At 46.4% G+C, this 21,887-nt stretch overlaps 1 pseudogene; it reads left to right on the forward strand.

Moving 5' to 3' along the window:
* Positions 1-20,788, forward strand: part of LOC125309808 — a 95,211-nt pseudogene extending 74,423 nt beyond the window's left edge.
* The last annotated feature ends 1,099 nt before the right edge of the window (positions 20,789-21,887 follow it).

The following is a 21,887-nucleotide window of genomic DNA, read 5'->3' on the forward strand; positions in this document are numbered from 1 at the left end:
CCCTCCCGCCCGGGACCCGCGAGGGGGCCCTCCCCCACCTCCGGGTAAGGTGGGACGGGCCTCTCCCACGGCACAAGGCCGAGGAGCTAAGATCATGCAAACGGTTTCTTTTCAATCATTTTCACTGTGAGTGGGGACGATAGGCTTATTGCCCCAGTCAGGACGAAGTTATGACTCCACGGTTGCTGAAAAGTTTTGAAAACTTACTTTGATGATTTAGTAGATGTAAAATATTGAATAAAATGTTCTGCTGTATGACTGGCTTTATTTTAACTCTCATATTGAACTTTACGACGTAAGCAAATTTACAAAATTGATCAACGATATTGTTCCTACTTACAGGCCAATGAGAGAACACTTACACTTAGCCTACATGATTTTGGTTTGATTTTCTAATTGAGTAAGTCTTTGTGACAACACGCCATGATACATTTGATAATGTTTGATCGTTGTTTTGGTATGAAGCATCTTATACGTAGCCCAATGAATGCTTCTAGAAAGTGAAAGTAGCCTAACCTAGGCCTATATATGCTTCTGTGTCTGAGCTCTCTGTGCACGCCCCAATTGATTACGTTCCTCAAATGGAGAACACATCAATCCCATGGTATTTTTGTTCTAAAATGCATGAAACATGCAAGTTCAAAATCCCCCCGGTAGCCAAGTTACATCTCCGTTTCATATTTGCCTAGTCTACTAGCCTACAATAAATGAATTGAACGAACTCAACTGACAACAGGTATATCTACTGATTCGGCCATTGAGACTACATAATACAGACTACAGAATACAGTAAAACAAACTTTCTGTCTTTCTCTGAAGTTTATTTTTGTATTCCGGGTACAGTAGCCTAATTGCATAATGTCTTGACAATAGTTTTTTTCTAACCGCTTGTTGTTTAAACTGACTGCGCCAGCTCTGAACTTTCCTGCCAGGTTTATGACGTAAACCGCGATCTCGGCTCGCATTGCCTAAACTCATCGCGGTGGGAAATCAGATTATCTGTCAATATTGGGCTTTGAAAGTAAGGATTTTGCTCAGTAATAGTAGGCTACATTTTGTAACATTTATATAGAAACCGAGGGAAGTTAAATTAGAAATTAGAATCGTTGGAAATTGAAAACACATACAAAAAAATATTGAAAAGAGATTCGGGCTTTTTAAAAGAGATTCGGGCTTGAGCCCCGGCCACCCTTCGCCTCCGCCAATGCAACCACCCAGCAGTAACTTCTGCATTCAGTGAGATTTGCACCGCCCTAATTTTATTTTGACTCTTCCCGTCACCGTTTGTAAACCTCTGAGCCATTCTCCAAGTTAAAGATCATTAAAACCACCATAGAGAATGAGAGAGTCCATAGAGAAAAGAAAATGGACATACACAGAGCATCGTGGACTAGTTCGCGGGAGCCAAGGCTCTTCGTGATGCCCCTTCAAATAGTGTTTCGCGATTATTGTTGTTTTATTATTAGGGGTCATGTAGCCTAATGTTTTTTTGTTGTTCTCTTGGTTACACTTCATGTAATGCTCGATGGACTTCAAAATTACATAGTTGCTCTCCGTATTGACGCTTGTAAGACCCGCTTTTACAGGCATGTGTAGCCTATGTTGTAAAATTATGTTATGATGAGTTTAATAAAGGGCCCGGTCATGTGCCCCGCCCCCGGCCCGGCTCTGACTTGTTCTGCCACTGCGCTCAGTACATGTCATGCCAGCATATTGCTCTTTTATTGCACTGTCCTGCACTGTCCTGCATTGTCCTGCAAGCACATGTCATTTTGTGTATGTTTGACACTAGTGATGTAACGCCAGCATGTCCCGGTGGTTCTGTCCAGGGGGAGCACGTCTGGATAGTTCTAGATGGTCCAGTCGATGCCATCTGGATCGAGAACCTGAACTCGGTCTTGGACGACAACAAGACGTTAACGCTGGCCAACGGAGATCGCATCCCCATGTCCCCCACCTGCAAGGTCGTGTTTGAGCCGCACAACATCGACAACGCCTCCCCGGCCACCGTGTCGCGTAACGGCATGGTCTTCATGAGCTCCTCCGTGCTGGACTGGCAGCCCGTCCTACACGCCTGGCTCCAGAACGTTCCGCCAGCGCAGGCCCACGTGCTGCTAGACTGCTTCAACAGCGTCTTCCAGGTCAGAGAACACGAGCACCAGTAGCACATTTAAAAAGACTCGCAACACGACATTTAGTAAGGCCAGTGTCTTAGTTTCACATCTAAACGACGAAATCTGGAGTCTTGACTGAATGATGGGAATTATTATTTATTCTTTTCATGTAAACATGAAGTCAATGTGTACTTAGAAATGCTTATTTCTAATAAATGCCTATTTCTAATAAATGCTTATTTCTAATAAATGCCTTATTTCTAATAAATGCTTCTTTCTAATAAATGCCTATTTCTAATAAATGCTTATTTCTAAGTTCAGGCAAACTAGACAGCTCATATAGCTGGAACTGAATAGAATGGCAGAGATCATCAAAATGGCCCTCTCTGAAATGTGTTATCAGTAATCTTGCCTCCAGCCTCAGTCTAGAATCAGTCCTTATCTGACTTGTCATTTTCAGAACTGATATCATAAGTGATGCTAGTTGTGTAATTCTGTGTGATTAACGTTGGGAGTGTGAATCTGCTCGGTCTGCTAGGACCTCGTTAACTTCATCTTCACGGCAGTGTCGCCCAAAATGCAAATCCTGGAGTGTATGTACATCAAGCAAGCCCTGGACCTGCTGCAGGTCAGTGATCAACAGCGTCAGCTACAACCACAGGTCAAACTACAGTTTTAAAATAAACCTCCACTCTGTTTCTGAGGCAGACCCTGGCCCTAAGCTCACCAGGGGCTCTCGGCCGCCAGGGTTTTGACCTGCTGCAGGGTTTGCTGCCCTCGCCGTTTGTGTTTCTGCCCTCGGCTGTTTGTGTTTGACCGCTGCAGGGTTTGCTGCCCTCGGCCGTTTGTGTTTGACCGCTGCAGGGTTTGCTGCCCTCGGCTGTTTGTGTTTGACCGCTGCAGGGTTTGCTGCCCTCGGCTGTTTGTGTTTGACCGCTGCAGGGTTTGCTGCCCTCGGCTGTTTGTGTTTGACCGCTGCAGGGTTTGCTGCCCTCGGCTGTTTGTGTTTGACCGCTGCAGGGTTTGCTGCCCTCGGCTGTTTGTGTTTGACCGCTGCAGGGTTTGCTGCCCTCGGCCGTTTGTGTTTGACCGCTGCAGGGTTTGCTGCCCTCGGCTGTTTGTGTTTGACCGCTGCAGGGTTTGCTGCCCTCGGCCGTTTGTGTTTGACCGCTGCAGGGTTTGCTGCCCTCGGCTGTTTGTGTTTGACCGCTGCAGGGTTTGCTGCCCTCGGCTGTTTGTGTTTGACCGCTGCAGGGTTTGCTGCCCTCGGCTGTTTGTGTTTGACCGCTGCATTGTGTTTGACCGCTGCAGGGTTTGCTGCCCCTCGGCTGTTTGTGTTTGACCGCTGCAGGGTTTGCTGCCCTCGCCGTTTGTGTTTGACCGCTGCAGGGTTTGCTGCCCTTGGTTGCTTGTGTTTGACCGCTGCAGGGTTTGCTGCCTTTATTGCTTGTGTTTGACCGCTGCAGGGGTTTGCTGCCGTCGTTTGTGTTTGACCGCTGCAGGGTTTGCTGCCCGGCCGCTTGTGTTTGACCGCTGCAGGGTTTGCTGCCCTCGGCTGTTTGTGTTTGACCGCTGCAGGGTTTGCTGCCGTCGGCCGATGAGAAGAGCGCAGCGCAGGGTCATGTGGGACGGCTGTTCGTGTTCGCCGTGATGTGGTCCCCGGGGAGCGATGTTGAGCTGGATTTACAGGGCCAGGCTGGAGTTCGCGGGATGTGGTCCCTGGGCCCACTGGAGCTGGACGACTGTGGGGCCAGGCTCCCCTCAAGGCCCACACCTGGGCTTACCCAGGGACCAGACCATCTTCGAGTTTGTGGTCAACGAGGCCGGGGAGTGGGACCACTGGTCTAAAAAGGTGCAGTAGCATGTGGTCTTCAGTCGACTTTATTCTTATACACGTTAATGTTGTTATGATTATTTCTACTTTATTCTTATACACGTTAATGTTGTTATGATTATTTCTACTTTTTCTTATACACGTTAATATCGTGTTTTTTTGTGTAGTTCACAGAGCACATTATCGGGTCACTTAATGCATTTCCGTATTATTGTTCCTGACTATGCCCCCATGTTAACTCTGACTATGCCCCCATGTTACTATGCCCCCATGTTAGGTCTGACTATGCCCCCATGCCCCATGTTAACTCTGACTATGCCCCCATGCCCCCATGTTACTATGCCCCATGTTAGGTCTGACTATGCCCCCATGCCCCATGTTTAGGTCCCTGAGTACAGATATCCGAAGGACGTTGTTCCTGACTTTGCCTCCATACTCGTCCCCAACGTTGACAACGTCAGAACGGACTTTCTGATGCGGACCATCATGCAACAGGGCAAAGCCGTGTTGCTCATTGGTGAACAGGGCACTGCCAAAACAGTCATGATTAAGGTCTGAGCTCAACTTACACTACACAAAACAGTCATGATTAAGGTCTGAGCTCAACTTACACTACACAAAACAGTCATGATTAAGGTCTGAACTCAACTTACACTACACAAAACAGTCATGATTAAGGTCTGAACTCAACTTACACTACACAATTCTCTCATCTTTGCAATATGTCTTTCATATGGCTAGAAAAAAATTCTTTCATTACACATTTTCTTCATCTGATAATATATTTGGATATTTGATTGCTGATCTAGACATGTTAATGACATGATAGCAGGGCTACAGCAGTAAGTATGACCCATAATGACCGTGTGTGTGTGTGTGTGTGTGTGTGTGTGTGTGTGTGTGATTGCAGGGCTACACCAGTAAGTACGACCCAGAGACGCATCTGAGTAAGAGCCTGAACTTCTCGTCGGCCACGTTGCCGGGCATGTTCCAGCAGACCATGGAGAGCTACATAGACAAGCGCATGGGCTCCACCTACGGGCCGCCCACGGGGAAGAGGATGACCGTCTTCATCGACGACATTAACATGCCGCTGATCAACGAGTGGGGCGACCAGGTGAGCCGTGGTGTCACAACTCAATGGGGGATTTACAAACACCAGCTGGTGGCTCATGTTATAAAATCATCAGCTTCGTCATTCCCATAACCACTATAGTTTCACCATCAGCCTGGTCATTCCCATAACCACTATAGTTTCACCATCAGCCTGGTCATTCCCATAACTACTATACTGTAGTTTCACCATCAGCAACTTGGTGTAGTTGAAGTTGTGTAGCAGTCCAGAAAGAGCCCTGACCTTGATGCCTGATATTATATGTATGATACGTATGACTTGAGCTCTTATTCTTTTATTTCTGTGTGAAGCACTTTGGTCTTAAATGTGGTATATATAAATGTACATATTATATAAATTAAACTTACTTACTTCACTAATGTGAAATGCTTATTGAGTTGTGGCCGTTGCTTGCTTGTTTCCAGATCACCAATGAGATTGTGCGGCAGCTGATGGAACAGGGTGGCTTCTACAGCCTGGAGCGGCCGGGCGAGTTCACCACCGTGGTGGACGTGCAGCTGGCTGCCGCCATGATCCACCCGGGTGGCGGCCGCAACGACATCCCCCAACGCCTCAAGCGCCAGTTCTGCATCTTCAACTGCACCCTGCCCTCCAACTCCTCCATTGACAAGATCTTCCACACCCTGGCGCAGGGCTACTTCTGTCCAGAGAGGGGCTTCCCTGAGGAGGTGTGCGCTCTGGCCAGCGCCCTGGTGCCCACCTCCAGGAGAGTGTGGCAAGCAGTCAAGGCCAAGGTAACAGCGTCGCCTACACCACCCATGGTACCAAGGTAACAGCGTCGTCTACACCACCCATGGTACCAAGGTAACAGCGTCGTCTACACCACCCATGGTACCAAGGTAACGTAACAGTTTACACCATCCATGGTACCAAGGTAACAGCTTTGTCTACATCACCCATGGTACCAAGGTAACAGCTTTGTCTACCATCCATGATACCAAGGTAACAGCGTCGCCTACACCACCCATGATACCAAGGTAACAGTGTCGTCTACACCACCCATGGTACCAAGGTAACAGCTTTGTCTACATCACCCATGGTACCAAGGTAACAGCGTCGTCTACATCAACCATGATACCAAGGTAACAGCGTCTAAACCACCCATGGTACCAAGGTAACAGTGTCGTCTACACCACCCATGGTACCAAGGTAACAGCATCTACACCACCCATGGTACCAAGGTAACAGTGTCGTCTACACCACCCATGGTACCAAGGTAACAGCGTCGTCTACACCACCCATGGTACCAAGGTAACAGCGTCGCCTACACCACCCATGGTACCAAGGTAACAGCGTCGTCTACACCACCCATGGTACCAAGGTAACAGCGTCGCCTACACCACCCATGGTACCAAGGTAACAGCGTCTACACCACTCATGGTACACACCTTTTTGAATTCATTGTCTATGTGCCCCGAATCGGTGTCATCAGAGACTTCAACAGACATTTCAACAATTGATCTTCCTACTGATTGATTGATTCTTGACAGTTACTGCTAAATCTGATCAAGCAATCCCACTCCAGTCCTTCTCCCTGCAGCCTTAGATTCTATGTAGATGTTGGGGAATTGATTTTCCTGCTACTAGAAACATTTATCGAGCGCAGTAATTATGAGTAACCTGTAGCCAGGATATGGAGCAGAGCGGAGTAATAATGAGTAACCTGTAGCCAGGAGGAGAGTTCTAATGAAGCTGATAAATCCCTACAGAGAGAGAGTTCTAATGAAGCTGATTAATCCCTACAGAGAGAGAATTCTAATGAAGCTTATTAATCCCTACAGAGAGAGTTATAATGAAGCTGATTAATCCCTACAGAGAGAGAGTTCTAATGAAGCTGATTAATCCCTACAGAGAGAGAATTCTAATGAAGCTGATTAATCCCTACAGAGAGAGTTCTAATGAAGCTGATGAATCCCTACAGAGAGTTCTAATGAAGCTGATTAATCCCTACAGAGAGAGAGTTCTAATGAAGCTGATAAATCCCTACAGAGAGTTCTAATGAAGCTGATTAATCCCTACAGAGAGAGAGTTCTAATGAAGCTGATGAATCCCTACAGAGGGTGTTCTAAGTGATTTTTCTCTCGTCAGATGCTGCCCTCGCCCGCTAAGTTCCACTACATCTTCAACCTGCGGGACTTGAGCCGCATCTGGCAGGGCGTCCTGACGGTGGGAGCGGAGGTGTGCCAGGGGTCAGCCGCGCTCCTGCGACTCCTGAGGCACGAGTGCTGCCGCGTCATCGCCGACCGCTTCATCCACCCCAGAGACACCGACATCTTTGATGGGATCGTAGCACGGGTGGGTGTCGCTCGGCAGCACCGCATGAATCTCAGCGAGAGATGGATGGATCAGCTGATTGATAGCTGAAGTAGCAGAGATCGGATCCATTGTAGAAAGCTCTAGGCATTTTGTGTCACTGTGGATGTAATGATGCTGTCTGCTTTGCCAGTGACTGGATGTGGGACTTTTCCATTTCCCTTCTGCACTCTCTCTCTGGTTCTGCACTCTCTCTGGTTCTGCACTACTCTCTCTGGTTCTGCACTCTCTCTGGTTCTGCACTACTCTCTCTGGTTCTGCACTCTCTGGTTCTGCACTCCTCTGGTTCTGCACTCTCTCTGGTTCTGCACTACTCTCTCTGGTTCTGCACTTCTCTCTGGTTCTGCACTCTCTCTCTGGTTCTGCACTCTCTGGTTCTGGACTCTCTCTGGTTCTGCACTCTCTCTGGTTCTGCACTCTCTGGTTCTGCACTCTCTGGTTCTGGACTCTCTCTGGTTCTGCACTACTCTCTGGTTCTACTCTCTCTGGTTCTGCACTCTCTCTGGTTCTGCACTACTCTCTCTGGTTCTGCACTACTCTCTCTGGTTCTGCACTCTCTCTGGTTCTGCACTCTCTCTGGTTCTGCACTACTCTCTCTGGTTCTGCATTCTTCAGGTTCTGCACTCTCTATTCTCCCCTTTGGTTCTGATCTCTGTCTGGTTCTGCACCTCTCTGGTTCTGCACTACTTTCTATTCTGGTTCTCTGCACTCCTCTGGTTCTGCACTACTCTCTCTGGTTCTGCACTCTCTGGTTCTGCACTCTCTCTGGTTCTGCACTCTCTCTGGTTCTGCACTATCTCTGGTTCTGCACTCTCTGGTTCTGCACTCTCTCTCTGGTTCTGGACTCTCTGGTTCTGCACTCTCTCTGGTTCTGCACCTCTCTCTGGTTCTGCATTCTCTGGTTCTGCACTCTCTCTGGTTCTGCACTCTCTCTGGTTCTGCACTCTCTGGTTCTGCACTCTCTCTGGTTCCACTATACAACACCAAAAGCACATGAAGCTGATTTGACTCACTGAGCCACTGCTCTTGGATGTCATTATACAGGATAACACAATAGGTCAAAAACGTAATTCACAGTGTCTGCTTCACTGCTCAGATGGTGACGGAGGAGCACGGAGCGGACCTGTGGGCGCAGGCCGAGGCCGACACCTACTTTGTGGACTTCCTGCGGGACGCCCCAGAGAGCATGGGAGACGAGCCGGACGACGCGGAGCCTGAGACGCCCAAGGTGTACGAGCCCATCCCGTCCTACCAGGTGCTGTCGGAGCGTCTGGGGTTCTACCTGCAGCAGTACAACGAGGCCGTGAGAGGCAGTGCCATGGACCTGGTCTTTTTCAAGGTCAGCTCAAGGATAAGGGCGCTCACGCAGGCACTGCAGTGGCAGTGGGGTCAACACTAGTAGCATAATGGGCTGCTTTTCAAAACTGAGAGTGAAACTATGAGTGTGATTAGAATGAAACTATGAGTGTGATTAGAATGCACCAGTATAACATAGAGACATGTGAATGGGTTTTAAAAGGGAAGACCAAATTAGGTCATAGTGTAAATAAGAACACTAACATTGTGTTTCAAAATGATGTTTCTGTGAGCAGGATGCCATGATCCACTTGGTGAAGATCTCCCGGATCATCCGGACTCCCCAGGGCAATGCTCTGCTGGTGGGGGTGGGGGGGTCAGGCAAGCAGAGCCTCACCCGACTGGCCTCCTTCATCGCTGGGTACCAGAGCTTCCAGATCACGCTCACACGGTAGGTTTCTCTTCCAACAACACGTCTGGTGGAACCTCTGTGCCTGACCCTAACCCTACACACAACACCGCAAGTAGCTATGAGGTTTGACCACTTAATAGCCTCAGAAGTGCTGAAGCAAAAACATTGTTCTTCTCCATAATACATACTGATCTGGAATATTGTACTGATCTGGAACATATTGTTTCATCTCGGGTTGCACCTAGTCTGACACACTCCTCTTGGTCCGTTGTGTCCACAGGTCGTACGGCATGAGTAATCTGATGTTGTGTCCACAGGTCGTACGGCGTGAGTAATCTGATGGACGACCTGAAGACGCTTTACCGCATCGCGGGGCAGCAGGGGAAGGGTGTCACCTTCATCTTCACCGACAACGACATCAAGGACGAGTCCTTCCTGGGATATGAACAACGGTTGGCGCATCGGTGAGGTAACAACCTGTTCACACGAAGCTGGACGAGATCACGCAGGACCTGGTCGCTGCCATGAGCGCTGAAAGACAAGCGCCGCCGCCACCGCCGAGAACCTGTACGACTACTTCCTGTCGCGCGTGCGCAGCAACCTGCACGTGGCGCCTGCAGCCTGCCGGGGAGAAGCCGCCGCCACGCATTCCGGCTCTCGGCCTCGTGGTCCGCTGCACGGTCGACTGGTTCCAGCGGCCACCTCGACGCGGGCGGTCGCCACCACTCTGTCCGCTACGCGCCTTGGGCTGCACGGGAGGAGGTCAAGCAGAGCTGCAGGACCACCATGGCACCTTCCAGGACCTTGGTGGCCAGACGCACCGAAACTTCCAGCCTCTCTACCGCAGACTCCACGGACGCCTCCAAATCCTACCTGTCCTTCATCAAAGGCTACTAGCCATCTACCCAGGAAGATTGCCCGCGGGAACGCTGGCTGAACGACAAATTGCAGGTGGTGAGCCAATCAGGTGCCGCAGGACTGTAGCTAATGCAACATTAAGCTCAATACTAATACTAAGGTCAATCAATGTATTGATTATGAATATACACACATACATAGGATATCATGAAATCCAAGTGATATCTTTGAATGTTTGATATTAGCATTTCTTCTGACCACTCCCCTATTGGTGATCTGTTGATGATGGAATGCCTCCATCATTGCTATGGCGTTTCCTCTTACTCCAGTGCAACAAATCAGTCACCTCTCTCTCCCTCTCCATCTCACTCTCTCCCCCTTTCTCTCTCTCTCTCTCTCCCCCTTTCTCTCACTCTCTCCCACTCCCTCTCCCTCCCTCTCCATCTCACTCTCTCCCCTTTCTCTCTCTCTCTCTCCATCTCTCTCTGTCCCCCTCTCTCTGTCTCTCTCTCTCCCTCTCCCTCTCTCTCCCTCTCTACATGTGTGTGTGTTTGTGTGTGTGTGTGTGTGTGTGTGTGTGTGTGTGTTTGTTTGTGTGTGTGTGTGTGTGTGTGTGTGTGTGTGTATGTGTTTGTCTCCAGGCCTGGCCAAGCTGATGGAGGCCGAGGTGTCGGTCAGTGAGCTGTCCAAGCAGCTGGCGCTTAAGGAGCAGGAGCTGGCCGTGGCGTCCCAGAAGGCCGAGGGGGTTCTGCAGGAGGTCACGCTCAAGGCGCAGGCGGCGGAGAAGGTCAAGGCCCAGGTGCAGAAGGTCAAAGACAAGGCCCAGGCCATCGTGGACGAGATCGAGGGAGACAAGAAGGTGGCCGAGTCCAAACTGGAGGCCGCCAAGCCAGCGCTAGCTGCCGCTGAGGCTGCACTACAGGTACACACTACACACACACACTACACATACACACTACAGGTACACACTACACACTACAGGTACACACTACACACACACACTACACACTACAGGTGCACACTACACACTACAGGTACACACACCACACACTACACACACACACTACACATACACACTACAGGTACACACTACACACTACACATACACACTACACTACACACTACACATACACACTACACACACACACTACAGGTACACACTACACACACACACTACACACTACAGGTACACACTACAGGTGCACACTACACACTACAGGTACACACACTACACACACTACACACTACAGGTACACACTACACACACACACTACACACTACAGGTACACACTACACACTACAGGTGCACACTACACACTACAGGTGCACACTACACACTGCAGGTACACACTACACACTACAGGTGCACACTACACATACACACTACACATACACACACTACACATACACTACAGGTGCACACTACACACTACACATACACACTACACACTACACACTACAGGTACACACACTACACACTACAGGTGCACACTACACACACACACTACAGGTGCACACTACACACACTACACACTACAGGTGCACACTCACACACTACACACTACAGGTACACACTACACACTACAGGTACACACTACACACTACAGATACACACTACACATACACACTACACACTACACACTACAGATACACACTACACTACAGATACACACAGGACCTTTCAAGGCACTTAGGGGGCCTCAGGTTTAATGGGACCTAGGTCTACATCCAACCACATAATCTTTCCTATCTTGTGTTTTATTTATAAAAGTGCGACAGTGCATACGCATAAAAATGGTAACATTTGAACACAACCCCCACCAACCCCCACACACACACACACACACACACACAAACACACCAACCCCACTGAAATCCTTAGTATTCATACACGAGGAGAGGTTGGTCATGGATATTCCACGGGTGTTGTTCGTCAGAGCTACCTAGGCCGGAGTACGCCCACTCACTCGTGCTATATTGCTTAATTATATCGTCAATTGTGTCAAATCTTCGCATTGTATCGCTTGGAGTGATTTATTATTAGCTGTGGTAAAGTCTGGAGTTGAAATGTCCAGGGATATTCCATCCTCGTGAATGCCCCTCGCCAATCAGAACAAATAAATAGTTCCATAGAACCCAATTGTTGTATAATCTTTTGTAAACATTTTATCTAATTTTATGTGCATACATGTAAAAATAATAACTGACCAAAATAATTGACCAAATGGTCAGTGGTTATATTATACAGGCCGGGTGTGCACCATCCCATTGTAGATCGCTGGTCTGATTTCGTTGTTTTGTCGCCCCTGTGTCCAGACTATAAAGCCGGGCGGATACAGCAGCTGGGAAGCCGCCACCTGATCATGCGCGCGATCATGGACGCAGTGCTGATCCTCTTCCAGCGCAGGGTGGGACGCTGGCTCATGGACCTGCCCATGTCACGCACTCCTGGACTGAAGCCCTCAAGCTCATGAACAACTCCACCTTCCTAAGCATGCTCCTGAACTCAAACAAGGTGGGACACACACACACATACACACACACACACACACACATACACACACACACACACACACACACACACCTTCCTAAGCATGCTCCTGAACTTCAACAAGGTGACATCGTATGCATGCTCCTTAACCCTTTAACTGGCACACCATGATAAAAGTGAGAAAACAAAAATATTTTTTCGTTTTATCTTGCTCTATTAGGCTGTAGTATCTGCCTAGTTTTTTTTCAAAGGACCCTCCCATTCAATTTCTATGAACCTCTTCCAAACGGTTAGTTTGGTAGAGGTTCAGTTTATCAGTTTGGCAGAGGTTCAGTTTAACGTCAGTTTATGGTAAAAGTCAGTTATCTGACTTTGCCATGAGATTATTGTTTTACTGAAAAAAAGTATTTTCCTCCAAAAAACTCTTTTATTTGAAAGGAGAGTGATGGGGTATTTCAATCCAAAATGTGGTGTGCCAACTGGGAAATGTATCTCTATAACATATATATATATATATATATATATACTGTGTTTACAGTAGTAGTATACATTTAAACATAAAACAGTATATAATGGTTAATATGATTAATTCATAAACTTTGTCATGTTTTCTAGTATTATCTATACTTGACTTTTACCATAAATTGACTTATCAACTGTTTGGTTGAGCATGTTTTTAAAAAATTATTTGACCATGGAAATATATATATATATTTGTTGATGTAAGTTAATACATTTGTTATTCCACTTCATTTTAACATAATAATGAGGGGGAAAAAGTCTTACCTTTGAAAACTTGTGAAGTGACTCCACAAAATATGGCCGAAATCGTGTATGATGAGAAGGTGTGGCCTTGGACATTACAGAGGTACTGAGCAAATATGTTGTGCTTAAGTGGTAGATATGGCTCCAATATGTTTACACTCAAATCAGTTGGATGTTTTGGTAAGATATGGTGTCTTAAAGTGTGCTCTACCAAACGGATATGGTGTCTTAAAGTGTGCTCTACCAAACGGTTGAGCAGGCGGTAACTTCAACAAGGTGGGACGCACACACACACACACACACACACACACACACACACACACACACACAAATATACACACATTTGCCTTCCTAAGCATGCTCCTTAACTTCAACGAGATGGCACACACACACACACAAACACACACTTATTCTCATGTTCATAAACACACATACACATGCACATGCAGATACACACACACACACACACACATGCATAAATGCTTAATAAATGCATATACACACACACCCATACATGCACACCCATACACAATCATGAATGCACAGGCACACACACACACATGGTCAGATTTGAATTTCAAAGCCTCACTTAATGGCACGTTAGGCCTCCACACATAGTCTTTAATGAAAAACCAAATAAAATGTAAAAAATGTAAAATGTGGTGTCCCCCCATTTGGTACTCGTGCCATGTGGACCCGCATGTGAAGCCCTGTCCCCTGTTTGCGATGTGAAGCCCCCTCTGTTAGGACTGGGGCTTTGCTTGCTTGGGCTTTGGGCTGTTGCCCGGGATCGAGAGCCCTTTTGGTATGTACACAAGCAAGTGACAGTGACCTTATCTCCGTGACGATGACATCACTACGTCCATCTTCACCTCCCTGGTCCGCCTCGGCTGCTCCGTTAAGCGTCCACTCAAATAGGAGCCCGAGATGTCTCACCTTTATGCAGGAGTGGTCCAGCGGAAAGCCCCTGCATAACACACACACACACACACACACACACACACACACACACACACACAAATCTCTCTGGGCAGTCAGCCCTTGTCAGTATGTGAGTATGTGAGAAGAGAGAAAGAGGAGAGAAACAGGGAGAGAGAGAAAGAGGGAGAGAAAGAGGGGGGGCGGGGGCTACGCTTCTAAAACATGCTCTCTCTTTCTTGCTGTCGTTTATTCTCTCTTTCTTGCTGTCGTTTATTCTCTCTTTCTTGCTGTTGTTTATTCTCTCTTTCCCTCTCTCACTCTCACTGTCCCTCATATACACAACCACACATTTATGAACGCTTGGGTGAATGTGTCAAAAGATTCACACACACACACACACACACACACACACACAAAGATACACACACACAATCAAATGCACGCTTGGATGCACGCATACCAATGCATATTCAATCACACATAGAATGCACTCACAGGTATGTGCACACACACACACACACACACACACCCTCATGCACACACACACCCTCATGCACACACACACACTATGCAAAGGATTACAGGGGCTGTCAGAGCTGAAGATAATCCTGCCTGAACTGGGGAGGTGCTGTGACTAGAGAGGAATATAGAAACAACGCCACGCCACACCCAACAACGCCACACCACACCCAAAGTCAAATGCTTGGTACAACGCCACACCACACCCAACACCGCCACACCACACCCAACAAGGCCACACCACACCCAACAACGCCACACCACACCCAAAGTTAAATGCTTGGTACAACGCCATTTCAAAAGGCACAACTCACAGCAGTTCTATAGACTTCATTATCAAAGTGAGGAATGACTCTCAGTGTTCGAATGCAGCTCAGTGTTCGAATGCAGACATGATAATAAATATCAATATAGCCCACAACACAATGTTCAGCCCTTGTAATATGATTGTCCTATTATATACAACAGTCATTATAAAAATAATAAAATATATAAAAATATAATAATGATAATAATAAAATTTATTTATATAGCACTTTTCAAGCACAAAGTGCTCTACAGACAAACAAACAAACAAACAAAAACAAAGCAAAAAACAAAACAATAGTAATGATAACAACAATAATAATAATAATAATAATAATAATAATAATGATGATGATAAAATAGTAAACTACCAAACTACAAACTATCAAACACAAACTTAACTAAATATAAAAAAAGAAAATAGGAAAAGTATACAGTATAGTACCCAAGACAAAATAAACAAACAGAAATGATAGTAATGATAAAAGACATGGGTGGAATCGTTCACTATTTAAGGAAAGCCATTATATAAGTGGGTCTTTAGGCTAGAGTTGAAAACAGCTACTGATGGTATAAGGGAGGCTGTTCCAAAGCTTGGGTGCTCTAACTGCAAATTATCGGTCACTTTCTGGAACAACTAAAAGTCCCAGGCTGGAGGATCTGAGGGGCCGACAGTTCGGCTCACAGCGTACCTCAGCTCTTTGAGTGCTTAATGGCCCCTCTCTTCTCCCTCTGACAGGACTCCATCACAGAGGAAGTGGTGGAGCTGCTCACGCCGTACCTCAGCATGGACGACTACAACCTGGAGGCGGCCAAGCGCATCTGTGGAAACGTGGCTGGCCTGTGCTCCTGGACCGAAGCCATGGTGGACTTCTTCAGCATCAACAAGGAAGTGCTGCCTTTAAAGGTGTAGTGGGATGTTGTTTTTGTTGTGGTTAGATGCTAGTAAGACAAGCAAATAAGAATTCTGCATCAATAAAATCTTCCATGTATTTTAGCTTAGACGTTGGTATTGCTTGTACGTGCTGGTCCTGTGAAGTAGCCTGCCCTGCTGGCCCAATAGCACGGTGAGATGGTGTCTGTGTTAGGCACTAATGGGCGCAAATAAACATGCACATCAAATCATAAAACCCAATACGTGTTGACGTGAGTGTAATGCTGTATGCTCTCAAATAGATTGCCAAAAAATAACAAGCAATTTCTGAACCATTTTACTGAAATGGAAAAAAAAAGCCCAGAAAAGCATAAGCATGAGCCCCTTCAGATTGGATATGACACCCTGCATAAGCATGAGCCCCTTCTGATTGGATATGACACCCTGCATAAGCATGAGCCCCTTCTGATTGGATATGACACCCTGCATAAGCATGAGCCCCTTCTGATTGGATATGACACCCTCCTCCCTCGTCCAATCAGCAGGCCAGGCTGAGTAGGCGCAGCGCGTTATTAGAGAGCGGCGCCTGATGCGGTGTGAGAGAGCGTTCTCATCAGGTGCGTCTGACCAGCCGTGATTTATCATCCAAGAGTGGAGTGGAGTGGACAGCAGGCTTTTGTTACGGGACTTTTGAATTGTAAGTGTGGCCTATAAATCAGGAACATAAACACACACGTCCAAATGTGTGCCTTGTTTGGGCAGCTTGTTCCACTCGCATGCACACTCTCAGGAGTGAACACGCGCACACACACACACACACACACACATACACACACACATACACACGCACACACATACATACACACACACACATACACATACAGATACACATACACACACACACACACACACACAGACATACACACACACACACACATACACACATACACATAGAAACACACACTCACACTGTAGCGCCCCCATACACACCATTACACCCCTCCCCACACCGACACAATTAATATGCCTTATTACAGTGCATGAAAATGCACTGTACTGTTCTTCCTAGGCTTCTTCTTCTTTCTTCTTATATTCTAAAGCAGCTAATGCAGCTTCAACCCGTTTAAAGTACAAACTTCATTCAAACTATGTTACGTAGGTCTTACTTAGGACATGTGTGCTTTGTACTTTTTCATCTTTGTAACTTTTATGCTTTTAAAACTATTAATTAAAACTAGTAGACATTTTGGGCTGATGACATCACAATAGGGGCCATTAAGCAATTAGAATCCTAGGCCAGGTAGCCAGGCCACCTGCACCAATAATGGAAACTAGTGTAGGCTAATTATATTTTACATTAGTAAAGCGAGGTACTCTGATATTGCATGCTTTCACAAAACTTTTATGAAACAATCTTAGCGCTTTAAACGGTGGCTGTTTTGAAGTGCATTTATAATAATATAGTAAAATCATATAATTGTGATATCATTACAATTTGATGGGGTGGGAGGAGGGGTGGGTTCATGCAGGGTGGGCCCTATGACCCCAAAGTATGCCTTGACTGGCCTCAGGTCAAAGAAGTTTGAGAGGCCGGATGTAGACGACAAAGCAGCAAGGAGGCGCTTGTGTGTGATCATTTAAACAAGTTTTATGACAAGGTCGATGAGGGTGGGAAAATCAGCATTTCTGTGCAAACTTTGCCTCAAGACTTCAGTCACATTGTCTTTAAGAAAATGCAGTCCATTTTTCGTTCCAGAGCTAACAACCTCAGAACTGATCTCTTCCAGGCCTCTCAGGAGTATGCAGCTTGGTTTTTCTTTAACCGCAGCCAGAAGAGAGTCGAAATTTGATTGCCTTTAAAAATCTGACTCTTCAAAAATCTTAAACTGGCTGCATTACGCGGATTATTTCTGAGATTCTGATACGTTTTTAACCATGACCTATACACAGTCTCTGATTTGAGAATGTATCTCTTAAAATACCACTTTATGCAGTCAGCTTAAGATGGCTTACTAGCAACTAACTAAATACCTAGCAACAACCTAGAAACCACCCCTGTAATAACTCTAGCTTACTCACCATAGCAGTTCACAGCATAGCAAACTATGTTATTTATGCTTAGCTGGCTGATGTTGCTAATGCAGATAACTTTTGATCCGCGGTGCCCGACATAAATGAGGCACCGCTAACTCTTTGGATGAGGCCGAAGTTCCATGCCCCTGATCACTTACTCTTGCAGTTCCTCGAACCGCGAAATCTAGTTAAAAGTGTATTTTTACCCCATAGACTTGAATGGGGGCTGTGATGTCATAATAGAGCCAGCTCGGGCGCTAAGTAGCGTTCTCAGAGCAGTTCCCAGGCTAATCAGACTGGGCAGGTCACCTGTGAGACTCCAACCGCCTCAGCTTGGGCTAATGATCTAGCTCTACCTGAACTACACATCCTGTTAAAGTGTTTCTGTGTGTCAAAATAAAACCAGCCATATCTCATGCATTCAGTATTATATTCCAGAACGCTTGAATGATGACAAGCCCAAATTTGGTATTGAGTGTTTTTATGGACTCAAAGATGAAGGATACGTTGAGGTTGAAGGTCACTGCCAAGGTCAAAAACACCTTGAGGCGGGTAGATATCTCAAGAATGCTATGTGTCACAAGATTCAAATTTGGTTACCCAGCATTTGCAGGTACTGCTACCCCACGCTAAACTAGCCATAGCATCAAGCTTAACAGCCCCACCAATGTCTTCAAACCAGCAGATTGCATCTCTGCACCTCGGAATTGCATTTCTAGTTATCATTGAATTCACCGTAACGTGTGTGACCGCCACCATTCGGGAATGCTATTCAGCAAACCGTGAGGCGACATCAGATAAATGTACAGTGTCTCTAAGAGCTCAACAGGCGTGGTGTGTGCCGGTGTAATTTGTGTGATGTGTTTTACGGAACGTGTGATGTATGTGTTTGTATAATGTGTGATGTATGTGTTTCGTATAACGAGGTGATGTATGTGTGTGTTTTGTATAGTCGTGTGCGTGATGCGTTTTGTATAATGTGTGATGTATGTGTTTTGTAATGTGGGATGGCGTTTTGTATAATGTGTGTGTGTTTTGGTATAATGTGATGCATGTGTTTCAGGCAATGTGTGTGTGGTTATGTGTGATGGTGTGTTTTGTATAATGTGTGTGATGGCGTGTTGCGTATAGCGGCCGGTATGTCGTGCGTGTTTTGTATAATGTGCGATGTATGTGTTTCGCATAATGTGTCGGTGGTTGTATGTGCGTGCAGGTTTTGCATTAACGCGTGCGTGCTCAGTATAACGTGTAGTGTGTGTGCACCGGTAATGTGTGTGATGTATGGCCTTTGTATAACGTGCAGGTTTTGTATGTGTGTGTGTTTCAGGTTACAACGTGTGCGGATGCAGACGCAGCAACGCGTGTGTGGCTCGGCGGAATGTGGCGTGATGTATGGTCAGATAACGTGATGTAAGCGTGTTATGTATAATGCGCGGCAACGTGTGCGTACCAGCAATGCGGCAGACGGCAGTTCGGTATAATGTGTTTCAGGTTTTCAGGCGTGCGTGCTCGATAATGTGTGTGTGTTTTAGTACAACGTGTGCGGCAGGAAGAACGTGAGCGGTTTGCATAACGTGCGTTTCAACGTGCGCCCGGTATAACGCGTGCAGTACGGTATAACGTGCAGGTTTTATAACGTAGTGTGATGTATGTGCTCTGTGCAATGTGTGCGGTTTCAAGGAAAATGCGTGATGTATGTGGCTTGCAGTGACGTATGCGTTGGCGTAACGTGTGCAATGGTGTAACCTATTCGACGGTGTTTGGCGGAACGTGTGATACGTAATATAATGCAAAAAGGTTTTGGCAACGTGTGTGTGTGTATGCTCGGTGGCAATGTGTGATTTATGCCTAAAGAGTAATGTGTGCGTGTGTTTTTATGGAAACGTGCGCGCATGCATGTGTTCGGTATAAATGCAGAGCAAGCGCGTATAATGTGTGTGTTTCGGTGTAATCGGTTTACGGTGCGTTTTGGCGAATGCGGATAATGGTTCGGTATAATGTGTGTGTGTAATGGTACAATGCGTGCAGGTTTTGTATAATGCATGTATGCTCGTATAATGTGTTTGTGTTTTGTATGTGTGTGTGTGTTTGTAGCAGTGTTTGCAGCAATGCGTGTAAAGTCAGGTAATGCGTGAATGCTCGGCATAACGTGTGTGCGTGTTTTAACGTGTGTGTGTGTTCGTATAATGGTGGATGCATGTTTTGTGCAATGGTGTGTGCGTGTGTGTCGGTGTAATTCCAGGCACGCGTGTTTTAGCAATGTACGTACAGCAATGCGTGTTTTTGCACGCGGATGGCAAAGCCGCAGTGTGTTTTGTATAGTCGTGCCCATACGTGTGTTGTATAACGTGTGTGTGTGTTCGAAGAATAAAAGACATGTTTGTATAATGTGTGTGTGTATCAAAAAGGTATAATGTGTTTAGAATGTGTGTGTGTTTTGCATAATGAAATGGTATATGTGTGTGGTGTTTGTTAACAAAGATGTATGTTTTGTACAATGTGTGTGTGTGTGTGTGTGTATGTGTGTTTTGTATAATGCAGAGGCAAGTTGTAATGTGTGTGTGTTTTGACAATGCGGTTGTATAATGTGTGTGTGTGTGTGTTTCTCACTTCCTCTGTCCACCCCTTCCCCCAGGCCAACCTGAAGCTGCAGGAGGCGCGTCTGGTGGTGGCTCAGTCGGAGCTGGCCCAGGCTCAGGAGCACACTGCCAGCGTGAGCTGACGCCCAGGCCCTGTAATGACGCATTCGGCGCGCCGGTGCGACGCTGCTGGACGACGCCCCGCGCCTGCCGCCGCCGCACGACGAAGATGTCCAACGCGGCGCTTACCGAGGGCCTGGGAGGGAGAAGGTCGCACTGTTTGCATTCATGCTGGTGATCTGGCCTTCGGCGATGCGCGACATAGACAGCAGATGATCTGAGTATCATGACGAAGCACTCACACAATGACTCACAATATATGCACCAGGGCTCCAAACTCAAATGAGCTAGCCACAAATAGCTCACTCCTGATTGAGGCCACGCCAGTGGCAAAGAATAATACAAAAAGAACTATATTTCCCAAATGCAATGTTTTTTCATCATCAAACACAAAACTACAAACAGAAAGGCAAGTTCATTTATTTTTAGGACACCTGCAGTTAGCAAACTTAATATAAATAGAATACAATGATAAAATCAACATTATCATAAACGAGCAAAAAACAAAACAAAAAAAGCATAACAATGAGGTCATGTGTATAAGAGCCCACAGTTCAAAAATATTTCCTCTCTCATAACCTGTTTAAACCTGGCAACTAGGGCTACCAGGGGTTAAGAAAGCAACACCATTGATTTGTATGTCAAAACAAGGTCATACTTGAAAGGGTTTGAGATAAAGTCCCACTGTAAATGTAAAATCTGAGTATAAACAAAAGTTTGCGAAGGGGGGGTAACGATCACCGGTCAAGCAGTGGATGGCGTGACCTCAAATTGGCGCACCTTCAGCAACACGGATGAACATATTTGAGGTTTACTTATTTTGGTCATATTACCCATACAACAAATCAGAAACAAGATGTATGTTGCAACCAACAATAGTAACTGAGTTACGCGTGCAGGTAAGGCAGGTGGCAGGTGGGCAGGTGCTCATAACCACAAGCGCCTACAATAAAGCATGTCCTGGTCAAACTGTTCATCTGGAAGACTTGTAGTTCTGCAGAGCCTTATTTACCAGCCCTGCTGTCTGTACCACGCCCATTACTTGACACACTATCATCACGACACCACCGTAAACCTCCAAATAAGTGCTGGGAGGGTCAGCCAGCGATGGTAGCCTGCGCTTAGGACACTGGCTGACATGCAAAAGACAGATAGATAGATAGATAGATAGATAGATTTTCATTGATCCCTAAGGAAATTCAAGGTCTCAGCAGCATAGACAACACACACACATTCACTAACAGCAGAAAAGTAATTGGCATATGGAATATAAAACA

This window comes from Alosa alosa, chromosome 16 (genome assembly GCF_017589495.1).
Source record: "Alosa alosa isolate M-15738 ecotype Scorff River chromosome 16, AALO_Geno_1.1, whole genome shotgun sequence".
In the NCBI taxonomy this organism is placed as follows: Eukaryota; Metazoa; Chordata; class Actinopteri; order Clupeiformes; family Clupeidae; genus Alosa; species Alosa alosa.